Source organism: Cyprinodon tularosa, unplaced genomic scaffold, assembly GCF_016077235.1.
Source record: "Cyprinodon tularosa strain WSP-4 unplaced genomic scaffold, ASM1607723v1 ctg333, whole genome shotgun sequence".
NCBI classification, from domain to species: Eukaryota; Metazoa; Chordata; class Actinopteri; order Cyprinodontiformes; family Cyprinodontidae; genus Cyprinodon; species Cyprinodon tularosa.
Genome location: NW_024039045.1, coordinates 35,509 through 45,457, shown reverse-complemented (window position 1 = coordinate 45,457; position 9,949 = coordinate 35,509).

Below are 9,949 nucleotides of genomic sequence, written 5' to 3'. Positions count from 1 at the left end.
AAAGCTTCCAGTTTCAACAGTTTATTCTGCACGTAAAAGATTAACTTTGCCAGGACTTGGAATCTGCACTGATATTTACTACATTATAGAAACAATAAGAAAGGATTGAATTATAATTGTAAAAGTAACTTTCGTAATATCATAAAAAAAACATTTATAAAGAAGAGCTGTAAACACCAAGTTAGGATATAAATTAAGATTTAAGATCTATTGGACGATTATGTAACTCTGGGACATAGATTCTCTGAACTTTATATGCAAAACAGGAAACACACATAAAAAAGTAAAATCAAATAATTTAGGACTTTACATAATAACTTCTATGTCTCTGATTTAAGGTTTTGGTATCTCATCCCTTGGAAATAAATTTTAACAAAGATGACCTGTCTAAAGCAGCAAACTCTTATCTTATAGTTCATACCGAACGCAGAGGGTGAGGTTGCTTCCAGCCGGTCGGCTGCCCACGCGATGACGGTATCAAGAACGTGCTTGGTAGTCATAGCCAGGAGATCAGAGATTCAAAAAGATGCCGAGGAAGGATCCAGAACGAATTTGGGAAAAAGTTCCAGGTTCGGTACACAGACAGGCAGAGATCTGGCAGGAGTCAGAAGACATGTCAGGCAAACAGATCAGAATGGAGACAGGCAGGCTCAGAGGTTTAGAGGCAAAACGGGGCAGGATCAGGTAATCAGAAACATATAAACATGAAAACCTCTCACCACAGGCTCGATATAACCCGGCACTGATGACTGGTTGAAGGCTGGTTAAATAGATACTGAAGCAGGTGGATCAGATGAGCCGTAATAAGAGCTGGGCGCAGATAAGCAGGTGGAGGAATTTTACTTCATACAATAGATAACCTTTAAGCAACAGGAAACAAAAATGTGTAAACTTCGAAGTCATGAAAAAGTCCTCCAAATGATTTTCCTTTTTTAAATATTGTTGGAACTTAGACTATACTAAAACATAACAATATGTAATAGTGGGAATAGCATTTGAAAAAATAGCTGATACTTAGCTTTCAAAATGATTGACATCTCACACACAAACTTTAATGTAGCATTTAGATTTTATATGATGGAGTAATGTGTAATGGCTAAATTAGATGAAAATGAAGTATTTTTCAAAAGCATAATATCTGTATCTTTAAAGTATTTGTAAAAAGATATAGGAAGAAAATGATGTCCTCAATATGACTTAGATATTCTTGATAGATAGTCTTAAATCTTGTCTCTTTGTTTTTGGGCTGGCTGACTGTTTACTAATTTCTTCTTTGCTCAACTCTGCTAATTAGAGGTTGGCAGATGCACCTGCAACTTTCCCAATCTCCTACATCTCTCCTAGCTGTTACTTTGCCTATTCTACCTACCACTCTCAGTTTTTCCCCACCAGAATGTCTCCTTGTTCATGTTAGGTCCAGTAAGTCCAGTGACAGAGCCCACTCCTCTGCTGGATTGTTATCAGCTTCTAATGCTGATCATTTTACAGACTCTTTCTGCCTGACACCAGTTTCTTCTACCTGCATGCAATCTGCTCAAAGCCTATTTCCTGCCTGTCAGTCATCATCCACTCTACTCAAAGACTACCTTTTCAGGTCTCTAGTTGGCCAGTTTAGCCTGTCATCTGCAGGTTCATCTGCCTCCTCAAGCCAGCTGCCTGTCTGTTGTCCCTGCCATAATTTGGTTCAGTCACCATCTACCAGCGTAAGATTGCTACCACTCTGACTGCCTACATTAATAAAAATGTATTACCCACAATTCTTAGTAAAGTTTTTAAATACACACCTTGTGTCTGGCTAAATCCCTGGGTCTCAGGGATCTGCTTGTTAAATGTCTTTGTAAATATAAATAAAAACCAAGTATAATTCCTATTCCTCTAGAGAACTATGCATTCCTTTGTGATTGAGTATCACTTAAAATTCTAATTAAAAGCACAGAAGTCTTAGGTTTGAGTTTTGATAAAATGCGAAAAAAGTTCAAGTTACATGGAAACCTTAGGAAAAACTCGGGATGAGTGTTAATATGACAGAGTGTAGTAAAAGATGTAATTGAAACTATGAAAGAAAGTTGGAGGTGAAAATAGAACATGAAGCTGATCTGAACATATTGCCACATCTGCTTGGATACGCTGTAGTCCGAACCCTCTATAAACAGGTCAACACGCAGACACACAGTGAAAAGGATCATGGTGAACATTATAAACGTGTTTATGTCCTCTTCAGGCACGTGTTTGCAGTGAGGCAAACAGGAAGTGATAAGAGTTTCATAAATGTTTCTTATCTGTAAACTAAAGACTGCATATTCAGCCTAGTAAGGATGTTTAACCCATATGAGTTTATAGCACGCAGTCTGGTCTTGACCCATATAATAGTAACATGCAAAGTTCTTTGGTGAATGGAGGGAAGCTGCTGTGAGCAGTTATTCAACTTTATCTTGTAAACTTCTGATTTGGATGACTGACAAGAGGAACCAGACCATTTTATTGTAGTAAAATATTTAGCAAAAACTAAGCTATCAAATTTAATTATTTATGGGCTGCATTTTATTCTTTATTCTCCCCCTCTGTTATTACCTTGCAAAGTGCAAGTACTGAACCTGAAGCTGTAGTTGTGCTGGAATCCAGACCAAAGCGGGGTCCTCAACTTGTGAGTCAAAGGTCAAAGGTTGTGGGGCAAACTCCACCTGGGTTGTGCATTTAAAATCTGTCTATGCAAAAACATTTGTTAGATATAATAAAACAGGGTTAAATTAGGCAATATTTCACCAAAAAAAGGAAACTATTTTTATGAATAGATGGCCTCCAATGCAAAACCATTTTTTACCTCGTAGACCATTTTAGAATACCACCAGCTTCAATGTTTTTGGCTTATTATAGATGGAAACAACATAAAATCCTATTTATTCTTTGCCCCAAGCATTTGGAAGAACATGCTTTGGTCAGATAATATATAAATTGAAGGTTTTGCGTTCATGCAGAACACAAAAACTAGCACCATTAACCCACCCTTCCGACCATGAAGGACAGTGGGCACACATTGCTTCCTACACATATCCTGCATTTGCTGTGAGGAGTTTCTTGGACAATTCACAAACGTTAGCAATCCTAGACGAAAACTTGTCTAAGGCTTCAAAAAAAAATTAAAAATGAAGCATATCTTCAATTTAGTTCAGTTTAATTACATTCAGTTTACTGTTATAGAAAAAAAAAGAACTTTATTGAACCTTTATTGAACCTTCTCAGAGCACAAGAGCACTGCTCTAATCACTAGGCCAAACTCCCCGATAAAACTGTTCCAATGGACTTTACAAAACAAAGTCCTCATATTTATATAAATAACTATAAAGACAATTCACTTCAAAAATTAAAAAACACATTCTCTCTTGAAAAAAAAAAAAGATCAGTCAAGTTTACTTAAATATGTTAAATGTCCCATATTAGGCTACGTTTGAAAATAAAAAAATCTTAACAATGAGGCCCCCATACTTCATTCTTGCCGTTTGTGCAGGAAAATTTCTCCAAGATTAAGTAAACAGCATGTACCCAATAACTCCTCATTCAGCCCTCCTCTGAACAAGCTGTTTTGGCTTTTAACACCCCAGTCCTCCCAAAGGCTGCAAGCCCTCAACCCGCAACCATGACAACCAGTGGTAACGCTTATAAAGATGATGAGTAGGAGAGTGAAAAAAAAAACGTTCAGTGAAGGTAGAGGCTTGACCAATGGTCTGTTTATTTCCCCTTGTGATGTCACAAGGGGAAAGGTTTATAAACAGAACATTTTTAGCACACATTATTTCTCATTTGTGAACCTCATACATAGGCTTCAGGACACGCATGACCGTTACAAAATGTTTATAAAGTAAATTTTACATAATATAGGACCTTTAAATTGTAAAAATATGGAAACTATGGAATCCGAGAGAATTTCATTGAGTCATTGACACTGAAGCAATTCCTTATAATGCAATTGCACTGTATGCTGTGAATTATAGAGATTAGAACTTCCCCTTAAGAAAAACCTTCACCAGAACCTGACTTCCCACTAATAGCCATTAACTCCTGTTGTTACACAACCAATTGAGGATTTTAAAGAAACAGTTGTTTTTTCCACTTCTGCATAACAAGATGCAGAATATTGACCTTTGTTGGCTATTAATGACGTTGAGGTTGAATGAATGTGACTTGGACGTTCAGACACAGGTCAAATTTGAAAACATCAGATTTGTATCTGATTTAGGACCACATAGCCAAGTGGCCGGGGTTGCACCGAAAAAAATCGGATCTGTGTTGTTCATACTGAGGTGAAAACATCAGGCAGAGGTCGCAATTGGGCAAAAAAATCAGATTTTGGTCACTTCAGGCTGCTGAGTGAACGTAGCGTAAGGGTTCATAGAAGTATTTCCCAATCTAAAACCCTAAGATATAAATTACAAAAGGGCACAATGGCAATAAAAAAATCACATCAGTAAATACTTGGTTCTGCTTCTTGTTTCTGTCTTTGTTGCTTTAGACCTCACTGGTTTCTGTCCTCCTCATCCTTTCAGATTGAAGACTTTATCTTTGCCCTCTTGTCCATTCTGCTGGTTTTTCTCCACTTCTCTGCCAAGTTATTGCTCGACTGCCCTCTTCTCGGCCTGCTGTCCAGTCCGCTGCAGGCAGCTGACCCTTCTTTCTTTTCAATTGTCCTTCTCTTTTTTTTATGTCCTGTTCCAGTCTCCGCTCATTGCTGATTGAGAACACCTGCATGTTTGGCCAGTCTCATCTCCGGCTTCAGCTAAGTTGGCAATGGCCTGGACTCAAATATAAACATGCACATCTGGAAAAGATTCACAGGTTCTCTTAGTATCTCAAACCGCCCTCTGACTGTGTTTGCTATCAGCCCCTGAGTTCCCTGGTACACTGCCTTCTAGGGTTTCTACATCTACAGTCCGAGACTTTCTAGCATGGGAAAATTCCGCTTTCCATTTGTACCTCATCTATTCAGTTAAAAACAGTTTGAATATTATAATTGATTATGGAGACAATGGGGACTGGATATTTAATAGCAAGAAAGCCCAGATTCTGAAGTGATGCTGTTTTCAAAGACATTAACACAACAAAAGCCTAATATGCTGTTTAATTTCTGGCTATTGTCAGACTTAGAGTAAAAAATGGCTTTGGGCAGCTAAACAAAGCACCCTGGACTAGTACATGCTGTATCAAACATGTATTGAATATTATTTCTGCAAAATGCTTGTTTGTTTTTCCTGTTGGGTTAATATTATTATTTTAATGCTGTTTAGCTCCATTAATTAGTCTGCCTTCCTCTGTCTTCCTTTCCTCATTTTTCACGTTATCTCCTCATAACTCAACAGCAATTCAATTTTATATGCTACTACTACTAAATAGCTTTTTGCTGGATTCCTCCTTTTACCTGCAGAGTAGCTTTTCTCTGGATATATTGTTTTCTCTGTTTTCTCTGCCTGTGCTCCCGGCCCTGTGCGTCTTTGTTGTTTTAAATTGTTTGATTTATTATGATTTATTCTTAAGCTCTAGTCATCATTTTGATCCAACCAGCAATACAAAATGCCTTGTAAAAAAAAAAAGAAAATTTCCTAGAATATTCATCTAGTTCTTAAATATGTAAATAAAAGATAAACAAATTATTGTAGATGGTGTTTTTTTTTAAAGAAAAAAAAACAATATCTAAGTCTAAAGTCTCTTTTCAAATAAATTCATGATACTTTCTTTAAAAATTTGTCTAAATAAAAATGAAGCTTGATTATCTAATCCATTTGTGCAATTTTTGTTTTGAAAATATTTTAAAATATAGCAAATAAGATGTAATTACTGGCAATTTATCAATAGCGATCCATACCAATTTATTCATAGAGTAGCCTCCACAAAAAAACAAAAAAACAAACAAACACCTATATAAAACATAAGACATGAACTCTGTTCAGAGGGGAAGCCCAACAGCAGCAATTAAACAGACTGAAGAGAGAATCACCTGCAGAGAATAGAGAGGACTGACTGAAACTCAGTGATCCTTTGAGCCACGCAGACCGCCTGTGGTGACAGTTTGGTGTTTTGATGTGAGACAGACGGTGAATTTCATCCTTAGATTTATTTTTAGGATGTTTTTGATACATCTCAGATGCACAGTTCTGTGGTCCGTTTAGCAAAAATCTGACCTTAGTTTCAGATTTTACTGCTGCTCTCCAGAGATAAAATAAATCTGTCAGCTGACCGATAAGTGGATATGAAGTACCTGCAGAAATATGCATCAATGCATTATAACCATACGTTTATCAACTATCTCATCATGTTTTAAGGGGCATATTAGTCACATGACATATTTTAAAGCCTAAATGCCATTTTGTGCATGTTGGTTTTTAAACAATGCTATTCTGAAAGATTAAAGAATAGAAGAGAATTCAAATTTTCATTACATTATTACAAGTGCAAAGCAACAAAATTCACCTCTGCATTTGACCCACACCCTTGGGGAGCAATGGGCTGCCATTGTGCGGTGCCCGGGGAGCACTGTGGGGTTAAATGTCTTGCTCAGGAACCCAGAGTGGCAGTCTGTGGGAGTGGAACTTGAACTCAGAACCTCTGGGATCCGAGCGCAATGCCCTAACCACTAGGCCACCACTCCCCCTAAACATGATTAATGTGTCCTGCTCAGTATCTTTTTTGCTATTTTTGTGTTTTATGCTTTTTTTTTTTGCTCAGTTTGTTAGTAAACATAGGCCTTCTTGTAGATTTACAATAACAGAGATACCATGCATGTGTGCAAGGAGTAAACAAGAAAGAAATGGGTTCAGGAAGTTAGCACCTCCTGGGGAAATCATGAAAATACAAGAGAAAAGTCTAAGATTCAGTGATTTAAAAAAAAGTAATAAATTCCAAGAGGAATAAGACTCAAATAGCACTGAGAAAATAGTATTAATGTTGGTTTTCACTGAAGAGGAAGCTAAAGCTGTGGAGGCATGCAGATGTTGTTGCAGAGTAAATGGATGCGGAAGTAGAGGGGGTGGTGGGTTGGTCAATATATTCATGCTTTGTTTCACCATAATTTTGAAAAATCAGGGAGAACACAGAGAAAATGTATTTTATTGCAGGATTTTTAAAAAATATTTGAAATATTCAGTGGGACATATATTTTCTTCTTCTTTTGGGCCCCACCTCTGTCAAGGGCCCTTAGAATCTTCTTAATTTGTATTATAAATACATTGATTCATTGAAATAAACAGAGCTGGGGGGACGGAAAGTTTTCTGTCACAGCTGCTAAAATGTCACAGCTGCCACTATTGATCAGATTCAATGCAGATTTTTTCAGCCGTGCACTTATTAGGTAAACTAGCTGTTTAATGCAAGTTTTTAGCCTATTAATTTTTATATTTATTTTATTGAAATTTACCTTGATGTGTGTTATTGTGATTGGAAGGGGAATTTGCTTTTATCTTTATGTTCCTGAAGCAGGTTGAGGTGGGGAGGTTATTGGCTTTTGCGAAAAATAAGAGATGTGACAAACTTTTACCTCAAATGACTGATCATCTGTGTCAGCTGTCTGCCTTCTCGAGTGTTTTGGATTGTTTTCTTTTTACTTTAATAGTGCTTTAATATACAAATAATATAGATCATTGCATCCCTTACTTCTTCATATCTCTTAGGCCGTGTTGAACTAAACGAAAGTTTTCTTTTTTTTTTTTTTAGGTAATCCTTATGTTGCAAAAAAAAAAAACAACACTATAGGCCAAATGTTATTATTCTTTTTTCAGAGGATAGTGGACCATAATGTTCACCATGTTCATAGTGAGCTTCATGGTCTTTATGTAGCATAAGATGATAAAGTTTATGTGTGATTGTAGCTTCCATTTCGCCACATAAGGTTGCTACAAAAACCTATGTTTATTATTTGAAACCTACAATGCAGCGATAGAGTTGATTCATTTCCACTATCATTGCAACCCCCACCCCCATACAGGGGACCAAAACATCTCACATGTTAGGCCAGGCCAGTATCAGGTATTGCAGGTTAACAAAGAACCCAAACAACTTCCCATTCCTAAGGGGCTGACCCGTTCTTCCGGTTCAATTTGCATTTGTCTTCTAAGCCAAAACAAGGCTTTGTTTTGGGCCACTCTATAAAACCTTTGAACACAACGCTAATTCTGACATTTTGAATTGAAAAAGCTTCCTGGATGTCTTGTCTCTTGGAAACAAAGTCCAGTGGATTGTTTTTTTGTTTTTGTTTTTTGGAATGACTATGACTTGGATGACTGAGAATCTTTACCAGCAGCATTAAAGACCTTTTAGTTTTGGTTGATTTTTGCTCTCAAAATAAATAAACACAGAAAATGTTCAGTTTAGATCTTTTGGAAATGGTCATAAAGTTTATTAAATCAGATCCAATTTCTTATAAATTCCAGATTATATAATCTATGAGAGTACAGTATGCTGGGACTTTCATGTTTGCATCTCAAGCTTTAAAAACAACAATAAAAAATGCCCTGCTTATTAACGTTTTGCTTGTGAAATAAACTGAGTATTATTACAGGCTTTAATTACATCCTCAGCTTAGAACACAACGGAGATCTAGTCCTATTGGCAGACATCCATTTAAAATGTAGGCAACTGCATGAAAAAAGAAGTTTCTACTTTTACTTTTATACTTTAAGTAAATTTACAAGCCTGTACTTTGTTACTTTTACTTGAGTAAAGAAGTTTAATCTGTACTTCCACTTTTACCAGAGTATTTTTTAACACAAGTATCTGTACTTTTACTCAAGTACGGAAAGTGAGTACTTTTGCCATCTCTGCAAAGCACAGGGTTTTTCTGTTAAACTTCTGTAAAAAGGGATTTCAAATATTAGAATGTTTCTCACAAACAAAGTTATGTGAAGCAAGTGGGTGCAGAGGATGTCTGGATTTGATTTCCCTGAAATTGTTCACAAATGAGGGCAGCTGCAGAAAAAAATGAGAATTAAATCTAATTTAATAACTATTTCTTCCTTACTTAAAATGAACATCCCAGTACAAAGAAACAATGGTTAAAGACTTGTTGGCTCAGATTAACACAGTATAATTTTATTTTACTCTCCACCTTTTCAGAAATATAACCCTGTTCATAAATTTGTTTTATTTCCTTTTATGCCTTGTAAACCAAGCATCAATTAAAGTAAGATCAAAGACATTTCTGACAAATAAAACGGCCTGCAGGATGAAGCCTTGTCATACACAATTGTTTCCAGTTTTCCTCACAGATGTATAGTCAGACTTGGATCTGAATCAGAAGTTAGATTTGAGGCCTGAAGCAGCAGATGTGGAGAAAGCATTGTTTTTGGGTTCACTAGGAGTCAAAACATATGGCACAATAAACAACATATTTACTAAAGCAGAGAAAAAGAAAAATTATGAATACACCCAATATGCAGAGCTCATGAACATAGCCCTAACCCAAAAAATAGAGATCATCCAAATAGGGCGCTGAACAACATGGCATAATTTTACAGTATGATAGTTCTGAATAACGTTCAAACAAAGTGACCACATATTACCAAATCCAGTTGTTTGGATATTAACAAACTTTTGCTAAATGCACTATTTTAGATTTTGGCAGGTTAAACAAGGTCTGCTGAGGAGGGACCAGGGCAAACCAGTGGGGCTTTATGAAAAAGAGTGTGGGAACTATTGATGCTTTGATACCCACAGTTTGAACTAACAGCTAACACCCTGTAGCTCAGTGTTTCACAGACGGCAGTTAAGTGCCAGGCGATTGAACAGATGCTTGCAATGTCAACAGGGAACCAAGGCACAAGGTCAGTGGATGGTACCAACATCAGTCCCAATGGGTATCAAGCCCCAATGATGCAAGAACAACTGAATGAGAAAACCACTGACTTAAAAATTAAGATCATGGTTCAGTTGAAAACTTGTCAATCCCAATATCAGCTGGTAAGGAGCT